Raw genomic sequence first — 12,500 nt, forward strand, 5'->3', positions numbered from 1 at the left:
CTTCAAGGATGCATCTGCAGTCCTAACAAATGGGTTGTCCTGTCGTCAGGCAGCCCTTCGGTCGGCCGGATTCCAAAGTCTGGGTCTGGCCTCGGCTGGTGTCGCACTTCACCCGAAGTCATCTCTGCTGGTCTTCGGGTATAAAGGCATCAGCCGACGCCATTTTCCTCAGTCTTTCTTGCGTGGCGCCCGAAGCAGAAGCTGTTCGCAAGTGCCGGTCGGTCAGATCCAGAGATTACTACTACCGAATACTACTTCGAAGACTTCTAAAAGCTAAGTACCCCGTTGGGGACTCTTTCTTGCCTCAGCCGATGTCAGAAAAAGTGAATAACTGTTTAACTTGTGGGAAACAAATACCTCATAAAGATTTCCACTCTTACTGCTTACCTTGTTTAGGCCCAGACCACGACGTAGCAGCCTGTTTAGCCTGTGCTTCTTTCAACCGACGAACGCTTAGGCGTCGGTCGGAGTTTGCTGAACAGCTTTTCGGCTCAGATTTTGCGTACATTATGCCGTCGGATCCTCCGACTTCTCAAATTGTTAAGAAACGCAAAGAAAGACCGACACTCGCGGTTTCGGCCGAAACCACGGTTAAGCAAACCGCGAGTCTCTCTGTTTCGGCCGAAACCGAGCAAACAGGTCAATCTTCAGCCGAATCCATGACTACTACCGAGGCTCCTGCTACCCTAGTTGAATCGGCCTCTGAAGTTTTGCCTACTAATGTGGTTTCTCTAGAATTATCGGACACCATCCCTTTGGATGTCTCTACCCCAGCACGTGGTGCTGCTAGGCCTCCTGCAGCCATGTCTATAAAGGCCTTTGCCAGGGCTAAAGCAGCCAAAACTGCTAAGTCTGTGCCTGTTAAGCCCCCCTCTCACAGGCCCAGTTCCAGTTCCCAAATGCTTACTCTGGCGGAGGATCTCATCTCTTTAATAAGGGGATCCCAATCTCACCCAGACAGGGCCTCTCAACCTCCAGAAAAGAGACCTAGAGTGGAGCCCCCTGAGCCAGTGTCCTCAGATGACTCTTCTGATGATTCAGACAATACAGACCATCCAGAGGCTTCTTTTTCTACTTATGAAGATTCCAATGCTGAAGAATCTATACCTTCTGCCTCTCCACCAGAGGAATTTTCCTTTGGGGAAACCTTACATGCCATGAGAGAGCAATTCCAATGGCAGGGACAAGATTTCTCAGATTCAAGAAAAAGGCTTAGGACCTTTCTACACTTACCGCAACATAGGCCCTTAGCTATACCTCCAGTTCTTCCTGTTGTGGATGATGCATTTAATGATGTTTGCACTGCCCCTGATACTTTACCTCCAGCCCCTGCCAAGCCCGATAGGTTTTACAGGGTACCGGACACTCATCACCACTTAGTCTCAGGATCTGCAAGGGGAGCCTTGAATATCTCCCAGGGGCCTAAGGCAGTAGCTTCGACCTCAGCGAAAAACCCTTTCCCTTCTGAAAGGGAATCCAGGTCCTTAGAGAGATGGGGTAAAAAAGTATACACCTCTGCTACTCTCTCAGCTAGAGCTTTGAACTGTCAGTTTCATATGATCCAATACCAAGAGTTTATGCTTGATCAGTTAACTAAGAAACTGTCCTCTGATGATTCCTTAGATAAGAAATATGATTTAGAAATGGTGAATAACATTCAGCAGGTCAGTAACCATGCTTTAAAATGTGGCTATGATGCACTGGAGGCTTCATTTAGATCAGCCATGACTGGCACAGTTATAAGAAGGCATGCATGGTTGAAAGAACAGGTCTTGCCGGATCATGTTAAAGCAAAGCTATTAGTTGCTCCTATGGATAAGGTCAGTCTATTTGGTTCTCCTGCCCAGCAAGTAATGAAGAAAATGGAAGAGAAGGCAAAATCTGTACAAACAGTTAAAGATTTCTTACAGGTTCAGCCCCCAGGTTTAGCAGGAACTCGCCTTCCAAAATTGGTCCTTTCCAGACTCCTCTAAATCTCAGAGAGGCAGGAATAGACGTTCCAGAGGCAGAAATCAATCCAGAGGAGGTGCCTACAGAGGACGCCAGTGGCAAGGCAATAACCAACGAGGCACAGACACAACCACTGCCACTGCAACAGGACAATCACAGTGACTTGGCTCTGACACCGCCTACCAGGGAACAAATAGCAGCACCCTTAGGCGGAAAGTTAGCCTTATTTTCAAAAAATTGGCACTATATCACAAGAGACAAGTGGATTTTGCAAACTATAGACCAAGGCTACAGGTTTCATTTCCACACCTTACCAGTAAAAAGAGGAATGCCAAACCTACCACCAAATCAAAAAACAGAAGCTCTAAAACAGATAGCTCAATTAACAAAGATGAGAGCTGTGGAAAGGGTGCCACCTACAGAACAGGGCAAATGATTTTACTCCAGACTCTTCCTAGTACCAAAAAAAGAGAAAAGTTGGAGACCTATTCTCGACCTGTCCGCTTTAAACACATTCATCATTGTTCCAAAATTCAAAATGCTGATCCTACAGCAACTTCTTCCCATGCTGGGCAAGGAGTGTTGGCTGGTAACTCTAGATCTCAAGGAGGCATACCTGCACGTCCCCATACGACCAAATTGCAGAAGATACCTCAGATTTCTTGCAGGATCAGAGCATTATCAATTCTCAGCATTGCCCTTTGGCTTATCTACTGCGCCCAGAGTATTCACGAAATGCCTGGCATCAGTAATAGCTCATTGCAGGCTACAGGGAATCCAAATTTATCCATACCTGGACGACTGCCTGATACAAGCGGACAACAAAAGCAAGCTGACACAAGACTTACAAAGAGTCATTTGCTTACTACAAGCCCTGGGATACACAGTAAATTTAAAAAAGTCAAGACTGATACCATCCCAAACAAGAACATTCTTGGGTGCAGAATTGGACACAGTAAAACAGATGGCATTCCTAACTGCAGAAAAACAAGAACAACTCCCTCTTTACTTCTTGGCATTAACAAAGCAGAACAAACTAACAGCAAGGAAAGTACTGCAAGCCTTGGGCTTCATGGCATCATGCATAATCCTGGTCCCCCATGCCAGACTGCATATGAGAAAGCTACAGTGGTACCTAAAGAATTTATGGTCTCAACACAGGCACAGCTTAGAAACCGAAATACCACTAATCCCATGCCTGAAACAAGAGTTCCTATGGTGGGCTCAAGCATGCCAGTCAAACCCAGGTTTGCCCTTCCACAATATTCAAGCAAGCCAAACCATCACAACGGACGCCTCAGACCTAGGTTGGGGGGCCCACATGCTGGACAAATGCATTCAAGGATTATGGACTCCAGATCAGCTGCACCTGCACATAAATCAAAAAGAAATGCTGGCAGTAAAACTAGCAATCCAGAATTTCAGACCATTCCTCAAAGAAGGCCAATTAATGATAAGGACAGACAACACCACAGTCATGTGGTACATCAACAAACAGGGAGGCACTCATTCATATCCCCTATGCCGAAATGGCTCTGGACCTATGGAATATGGCTCTGAGCTACAACATTCAGTTACAGGCAATATTTGTACCGGGAAAAGAAAACATCCTAGCAGACATGTTAAGCAGAACTACCTCGGATGCTCACGAATGGATGCTACACCCGGACATCTTCAAGGCCATCACAAAGAAATGGGGAATGCCACAAATAGACCTATTCGCATCCCCACTCAATCACCAGCTCAAGAAATTCTGCACAAGGACATACCACCCACTTGCTTGGAAGGTGGACTCTCTATCCTTCAGTTGGAAAGGCCTGACAGCATATGCATTTCCACCTCTTCCTTTGATGCACAAGGTACTACTGAAAATCAGAGGAACGCCCAAGGATAATTCTGATAGCTCCAAATTGGCCAAGACAACATTGGTATCCATTGCTGAGGAGCATGTCTCGGGGGGGGGGGGGAACGTGGACACTACCCCTGATTCCTTTCATGTTAACTTAGAGCGACTACAACATCATGCATCCAAACCTGAAAACTCTGCAACTGACTGTCTGGAACATTACATAAGAGCAACTAACCCAGATTTATCCCAAAGGGTTAAAGACATTATCCTTGAGGCCCGCAGACCTTCAACAAGAAGGAACTATGCAGGAAAATGGAAAAGGTTTGTCATTTGGAGTACTGAAAGAGGAAAAGATGTGTCAAAGATAGATATTGCCAACATCCTGGAGTATTTGGCAGAGCTTCTCCATACAGGCCTGTCCTATTCCTCCATCAAGATACATGCATCAGCTATTTCTGCAGAATACAGCTTCGATCCCCCTGTCTTCTCACATCCTCTACTCAGGCAGTTCCTCAGAGGAATCAAGAATGTGAAACCACCATTACCAGCATGGGACTTTAACTTTGTGCTAGAAAAATTGACACTCCCTCCATTCGAACCAGCAGCAACAGCAGATCTTCAACACCTATCCTGGAAAACTGCTTTCCTACTGGCAATTACTTCAGCAAGAAGGGTTTCGGAACTACAGGCCTTAATGGCAGTACAACCCTTCCTAATCTTCCATCAAGATAGTGTCCATGAGAACTAATCCTACATTTATGCCTAAGGTGGTATCCAGAGTGTCTCTAAACCAGGCAATCCACCTACCTTCTTTCCCAATCCACAGAACGGGGGGGAAAGACTCCTGCATACCTTGGATGTACATAGACAGTTGCGCTACTACCTGGACAGAACCAAGGGCAATAGAAAAACTGACCAGCTTCTAGTAGCTTATGCAACAGGAAGGGAAGGAAAAGCAATTTCCAAACAGACAATCTCCAAGTGGATAGGAAATTGCATAAGATTCTGTTACTCCTACCATGGAAAGCAAATTCCACAGAACATAAGGCCTCATTCTACAAGAGCTACAGCCACTACCACAGCTTTCTTACGAGGAGTGGCTACCAAGGACATTATTGAGGCGGCTACTTGGACCTCCGTGCATGCATTTGCCAAGCATTATAACTTACCTCTATACTCTAGATCCCGAGCAGGGTTTGCCACTGCTGTTTTGCAAGGGATCCTAACTACACCATAATTCTTCTTCCTCCTCCCCTAGTTTGGCTATGGTATTCTACCCATTTGTTAGGACTGCAGATGCATCCTTGAAGGACATAGTACAGTTTTGTACCTACCATAAATGTAGATGTCCGAACAGGGTAGCATCTGCAGTCAGGATTACCCACCCTCCTTCCCCTCTGTGGTACTCCTAGGGTATTTACCCTCCTAATAGCTAGCTGGGGGGGGATCTCTTATGGTGTATTTGTTTGTATATATGTACATACATGCTTATTTTTTGTGTTTGCCTTCTACTTTTTTTTGGAAACATTGGCATTTACCCAAAATTTAGCTTTCCAAGAGGGCAACTGGCATCCGGGGCAAGAAACACTGAGGAAAATGGCGTCGGCTGATGCCTTTATACCCGAAGACCAGCAGAGATGACGTCGGGTGAAGTGCGACACCAGCCGAGGCCAGACCCAGACTTTGGAATCCGGCTGACCGAAGGGCTGCCTGACGACAGGACAACCCATTTGTTAGGACTGCAGATGCTATCCTGTTCGGACATCTACATTTATGGTAGGTACAAAACTGTACTTTCTATCTTCTCAGTCTACAAGGAGCTTGTCTGACGTGGACGTGTATCCTGTGGTGTAGAAGCTACTTCATACATTGACGTTAGGCAAACCTTTGTCAAGTCTGACGCCTCGAGCCGTGGAACCGAATAAAATCCCCGCTATTTATGTTACTCCTCAGATCTGACTCAAAGTTTCGGAGCTGGAGTGCTTGGAGCTGATTATGATGGAGCCATTGGCACGGATGCCTGCTCCAGGACTTCTGGAGCAGATATCTCGGACTACTTTGGTGCCGACTGAGGAGTCTAGGAGCCGACACTTGACTGTCGTGTCCGGGGAGGATACTTGAACCGATATTTCGGGTTAGACTTTACCTCTTGGGGCTTTGGCATGGGGTGAGTTCAGTGCCTACCTCTGAGCCCATGGTTTTGGTGCCGAGGGAACCCACTGAGTCTTAGGATCCAGGGGTTTCTTCGCATCGGGACCATGGTGCCTTTGATGCCGTTAAAGTATTGTCCCTGCGGACAACCACTTCATCAGGGCTGGCAACTTCCTCCCCTAAAACACCAGCGTCTACTTCTGGGGAAGACCCAGAGCCTGAGGAAGCCCCTTTGGGTGAGCCCTGCTCTTCTGAGACCTCTCCAGAAATCCTCACTGAAGAGGTACCTTGGAAGAGGGTTATGCAAGAGAAAGCATCTCGACTCCCCTCAGGAATCCGTCACTTCAGACACCGATTTTTAGACAAGTTGGAAGGGTCCCCACAGTCACCCTCTGAAGATATCTCTTTCGCAGATAACTGGGAGATCCTTAAACAGAGGGGTGGCTGGTAGCCCATCAGCCCTACTGATTGATGAATCACTTGGGTGATTTCGCCTTTTGATGAACTTATAGACCTAGTTTGTGGAAAGGTGTGGGAGTCTCCAGATACAGTGGAACCTGTCCCTAGGAGGCCCAACAAGTTTACTTCTCCACAGGACAAGGCATTTCTTACTAAAGGAGTTCCTGTTGATGCCATGGTGGTTGCGGCGGTCACCAAGAAGGAGTTAACTGAAACTTCGATGTCTGTCTACCCCCCCCACCCGAATAAAGATTCTAGGGTTCTGGACAGATATGGGAAACACATGTTTTTATCGGTGACCTTTGCCATTAGGTCATTGAATTATCTTGCGCACTTCACTAGGCTCCAAAGAGATCTCAAAGAGCTAGGCAGTACTCTTTAGGGTTCATTAGCTGCGGGGGTCTCGGACAAAGTATTCTTCCCAGCTCTCTACCCTCAGTTCCATAGTTAACTCGTCCATGCGTCTGGTCTCGTACGCAGCTGATGGAGCTAGTAGAGATGCAGCTTCAGGTATTGCTCTTCGGAGACATTCCTGGATGGACTTGTGTCCATTTGCGGAGCCCTTTAAATCATCCTTCATCAACACCCCTTTCGATGGCTCATCCCTTTTTGGACCAAAAGTGAAAGAAATGCTTACCAGGAGTGAACAAGACTGAAAGACTCTGTCGTTGGACTCTGGGATAATGTCTAGTAGGTGTGGAAAAACAAAGGTCAGAAAGGAGGAAAGTTGTGGTTCCATAGAACTTGAGTCTTTCAGGGCACTCGTGGTGAACCCCCCCCCTCCAGAGGCAGAGGGGGGAACAATAATGGAAGATGCCACCCATGCGGCAGAGGGGGTCCGCAGAACCAGGGTGACTGAGATCAGTTCTTTGAGAAGCCCTACCAGCGCTCTTGAGAGGAGACCTGCCTGCCTGCCTACCTCTGGAGGCAGTCGGAGGACACTTATCTTTGTACCCAGATGCTTGGCTAAAACTTTCAAAAGACAGCTGGGTACAAAGCATCATTTTCAGAGGGTACTCTATTCCCTTTCTTACACCCCCCCCCCCCCGTAAACAAGATCTCAGATGTTCCACCCAGTCACAGGGAACAAGCAACCATAGAAATCCAAAGTTTTCTAGAAGAGAGTCATCCAACTGGTCCCCGCAAACCCGATAGGATCCGGAACTTACTCAAGGTTATTTTTAATTCCAAAGAAAACAGGGGACTGGAGACCTATTTTGGATCTCGGCAGACTGAACAAAATCTGAAAAAAAAAGGACAAAGTTCCAGATCGTCATGCTGCAGTCGATGCTCCCTTTTCTAGGGAAAGATAATTGGATGTGCTAAATCAATCTCCAGGATGTGTACTACTATATAAAAATGGCTGGGCCATTCAGAGATCACCTGCGCTTTTGGCTGGGAGCCAGTCATTTACATATTTTGAGCTCTGCCCTTTTGTCTCACTACAGCCCCCAGAGTTTTCACCAAATGTATGGCAGTAGTCCTGTCTCACTTGAGACGTCTAGGATTTCAGGTGCTTCCTTATCTAGAAGACTGGCTCCTAACTGCCACCACCAGGCAATAACTCATACAAGAGAGGGACATGACCATGATTCTTTGCTGTCAGCTGAGGATTACTATAAATTTAGGAAAGTCTGCTTTATTGCCATCGCAACATACCATGCTTATAGAAGCAGACTTAGACACCACAATAGTGTCTGTGAAACTTCCACCAGAAAGTGTTTATGCTCTTCGTCAGTAAGTTCCAACACTTATTCCTGAAGAAAAGCCCCTGCATTTCTAGTTCTGAAAATATTTGGTACAATGGCGTCAGCAATCATTGCAGTTCTACAAGGTCGAATGCACATGTGCATACTCCAATAGCTCTTTTTCACACAGTGGTCTTTTCAAAATCTACCCATGTTTCATCGGATTATAATCACGGAGACCTGCAAAAAGGACCTACAGTGATGGCTAATGTCGCATTCAGTAATGGGAGGCTGTCCTTTGTGTTACCAACCCCAAATGCCACAGTGACCATGGACGCTTCCCTAATAGGGTGGGGGGCATTATCAGAGAAGGACAGCCCAAGGCACATGGACACATGAGACCAATTTGCATATCAGCGCCCTAGAGATGAGAGCGGTACTTCTAGCATTGCAGTCCCTTTAAGACACACTCCCTCCAGGGGCCATTGCAGTCTGATGGACAATATGTCCGTAGTCTGGTACATCAACAAACAAGGAGGGACCAAATCTTACCCCCTAATTCGAGAGGCCCTGAGAGTATGGCAGTGGGCAACCTCTACCTAGCGCTTTGATAGCAATGCACATCCCGGGGAGGTCCAATGTGATGGACAAACTGAGCCAGGCAATTCTACTTTCTCACGAGTGGTCCCTGAAGAAAGAAGTAGTGGAAAAGATTCTGCAAATGGGGTCAGCCTTACTGTGATCTTTGTCACCCCCACAAACATGAAATACAGTAGCTGCTTCACCCTAATCCCCTGCCAGGGGGGTGACCCAAGGGATGAGCTCGTACATTATTGGCCCCCGGGCCTCCTTTATGCATTGCTTCCCTTTCCTCTTGATACCCAAAGTTTTACAGAAAGCTAATGCTCTAGGAAGGATCATAATTCTCATGGCTCCCTAAGAGTCTCGTCAGATTTGGTTTCCATTTCTACAGCCTCTTCTGTTGCAAGAACCTTGGATCTTAGACCCAGTTCCAGACCTCCTGATTCATTCATCGGGGACTCTTCATCCATCTCTTCAGTTCCTCAAACTGATAGCTTGGCTGCTCTAATTTCAAATATAGCCAGGTTTCAGAATATTCCGGCTGCAGCTCAGCATATACTGATATCCTCCCACAAATCGTCCACTAGGAAGTTGCATCTTGGCAAATGGAAAAGATTCTCAGTATGGGCATTGAAAAATCACATTGATCCCTATTTAGCTCCCATATCTTCTGTTTTGGAATTTTTAACTTAACTATTTTATGAGGGGGAAGCTGCCGCATTCATTAGAGTCCAACTAGCTGCAATATCTAACTTTTTCACCTTGGTATTCAAGGTTCTAATATTATGTCACAGACTTTCCAAAGCATTTCTCAAAGACACATTACATGTGAGACAACCCATTAAATCTCCAATTACCCAATGGGATTTAAATTTTGTTCTCTCTTGAATCATCGTACCACCTTTTGAACCAGCCTCTTCGTGACTTGAAGTATCTCACATGGAAAACCATATTTCTAGTAGTCATTACTTCTGCTCGAAAGGTTTCAGAGTTACAGGCCTTGTCCATTAGACCTCCATATATGTTTCATAATGATAGTTTCTCTTCAGACAAATCCCTGATTTTTACCAAAAGTATGTTCAGAGGCAAATCTCAATCAGTCTACAGTTGCCTGTCTTCTTCCCTAAATGTGGCAATAAAATGGAGTGTATGCTGCACAAGCTCTATGGTCATAGACCACTTAAACATTATTTAGACAGGACTAGAGATTTCAGGAAAACAGAACAGCTCTTTGTTTTCTCAGATTCCAAAAAAGGTGCACCTGTGGTGAAAACCACCTTATCAAAATGGTTCGGACTGTATTTCTTTCACTTACAGCTCAGTAAATACACCATTACATCAAAAGATAAAGGGCCATTCTGCTAGGGCTGTCTCCACCTTATTGGCCTTTACTGCCAGATTACCAGTAGATAAAATTTGTGCAACAGCTGCTTGGTGAAGGCCTCGTGCCTTCATCACTCATTACAAAGTAGATATCACCTCCAGGGACAGGGCTTCCTTTGGTTCCACTGTCCTGAAGAATATAATCCAGTGAGCCACCCAAGAAAGATGGTGCTTGGTATGCTTAACCCATCAGTAAGAATGACAGGCGAGATAGAAGAACAACTTCAGATAAAGAAGTTAAACTTCATGTGAGTTTCTCGCCTTCATTCTAATGTCCCACCCTCCAACCCCTATCCACGTTTCTTGGGGACTGAGTATTCACCTAGTTCATGGTTGTATTGACTTTTATCTAGTATTCCTCTGTTATTGCTATATCAAGAGTGGCATGTAGTATATTGGCAGCAAACAAGATCTGAGGGAAGCACCAGTGCATCATGGGATAGCAAGTAGGCCTCAAGCTGGTTGAAGATCTGTAGCTTTTGCAATAGGCAGAGTTGGATCCGAGGATCGGCTCCGGACCCCATCAGTAAAAATGAAGGCGAGATTAACAACTCGCATGGAACGTTATGGTGAGTACATAACTTTTTTTTTTTTTTTTTTTTTTTTTAACATTCACTCCACTGGAGCTCAGGAATTTTGCACTGTAACTTCCAATGGGTGGAGCCTCTGCCTTTTTTCAGAATCAAATTATGTACTCATTTCAAACAAATGTTCATATCTTTGTAACCATAGGGGTTATGAAAGAGGTATAAATGACAAACTCTTGAGCACAAACTGTTTTTATAGTGGTAATATTCTTTAGGTTCTAGGTCATAAACTGAGTTTTATAAGTCACAGTAAACATGGTAATTATTGCATTTGTAATGTTTTGTAAACAAGTTGCAATATTCAGCAGCCACTCGAGTTACACACATACTGTCAGCAGAATTTTATTCATCTGGCTGAGATCATTCGTATGAGGCTAAGGAGATCTGTCTGTTGCTTAGTTGTTGAGATATTTAGAACAAACATTAAAATTATATCTGTATAAATTGATATAATCATAAAAACAACAGTCAATATCTCCTTACCTGCACTAGACAGAGGTCAAATATTAATGCAGTTGAGTTGCCATTGTGTAAGTTTTAATATTAAATCTTTTAAAACCTTTTAAATTGCTTGGTTTTGGAATTATTGATTCAGATGTGAACAAGCAATATTTCATGCCTAGAGACATTAGTAGTAAACTGCAGATTAACCTGGAGGTGTCACTTGGGTGTAATGAGTTAAATAACATAGTGACCCGTGTGATTTTTCAGAGCTCCTTTTCTAAGTTGTCCAAGGGAGTTTTTTTTTTTTTTTTTTTAATCCCCTCATCCCCTCCTCCAGTTTTGGCAAAGAACAAAATAAAAAGTCTCAAAATTCTGGTAAATGGACATATAAAAAGAAATGGCAAGGGGTTTCCAAAAGTCTCAAACTTCCCAAAATCGAGGACTGTCCAAGTCTGACTGAAAGAGTGAGAGAACCTGTTGCTCCTTCTCAGGTGGTGACGTTTTTTTTTATTCAAGAATTTTCCCAATAGCATCATTGCATCCCTAGTCATCCAGATGTTTTACATTTTTAGGCTTTTGGGTGTCTGGATCACATTATCATTTCTCTGCGTTACTTTTTGGTCTATCCACTGCAGTGAAAGTGTTCACAGAGTGTCTATCTCCAGCTGATTGCAGGCTACATGGTATCCACATTTTTCCATATTTAGATAACTTGCTTACCTTAGCAGAATCTTTTTCAAAAAGTCAGAAATCTGTCTTGAGTGAGAGGTCTTTTATACAAGCTGGGATTCCAAGAGAACGTTGAGAAATCTTTCTCGACTCATTTACTCTGCATTATGTTTCTGGGATGTCACTTAGACAACTTAGTTCAAAGAGCTTGATATTCGCAGGGGGGAAACCATCTTTATTTAGCTTTAAATAACTGCAAAGAAATACTTCAGGATTTTGAGTTTCATGTCTATGATTCTGATGATATTCCTGGCAAACTTCCACATGAAAGGTACAGTGGTATCTGAAATCTCTTTGGTTCCAGCACCAACACCCTTTGTTTTCAAATTCCAGTGCTGGGGTTTTTCAGAAGAGTAGTATTTTTTTTTTGGAGGCAACAGATACCCCTAAATCCAGGTTTCCCATTCTCCCTCTCCATTTCAAAGCAGTCAGTCACGACATACACTTTAGACTTCATTTGAGGATCAGTTTCAGGAGGGATAATAGTGCGTGGAATGTCTGACATCAAGGACTGATGCAAGCACAGAAATATTAAGGAGATGCTTGCCCTGATCAATGTACTCCAGTCTATGACCCATTTGTTGGTCTCTGGAACATATTCAAGTGGTTACAGACAATACTATAGTTGTGTGGTACATCAACAAGCAAGGAGGAACTGGGTCATATCCCCTGTGCAGG

General features: G+C 44.6%; 1 protein-coding gene across 1 annotated transcript in view; it reads left to right on the plus strand.

Moving 5' to 3' along the window:
• Positions 1-12,500, plus strand: part of ANKFY1 (ankyrin repeat and FYVE domain containing 1) — a 1,799,901-nt gene that overhangs the window by 19,410 nt on the left and 1,767,991 nt on the right. The window lies entirely within an intron of this gene.

This window comes from Protopterus annectens, chromosome 9.part0 (assembly GCF_019279795.1).
Source record: "Protopterus annectens isolate FY-2018-M chromosome 9.part0, PAN1.0, whole genome shotgun sequence".
Taxonomy (NCBI): domain Eukaryota; kingdom Metazoa; phylum Chordata; order Ceratodontiformes; family Protopteridae; genus Protopterus; species Protopterus annectens.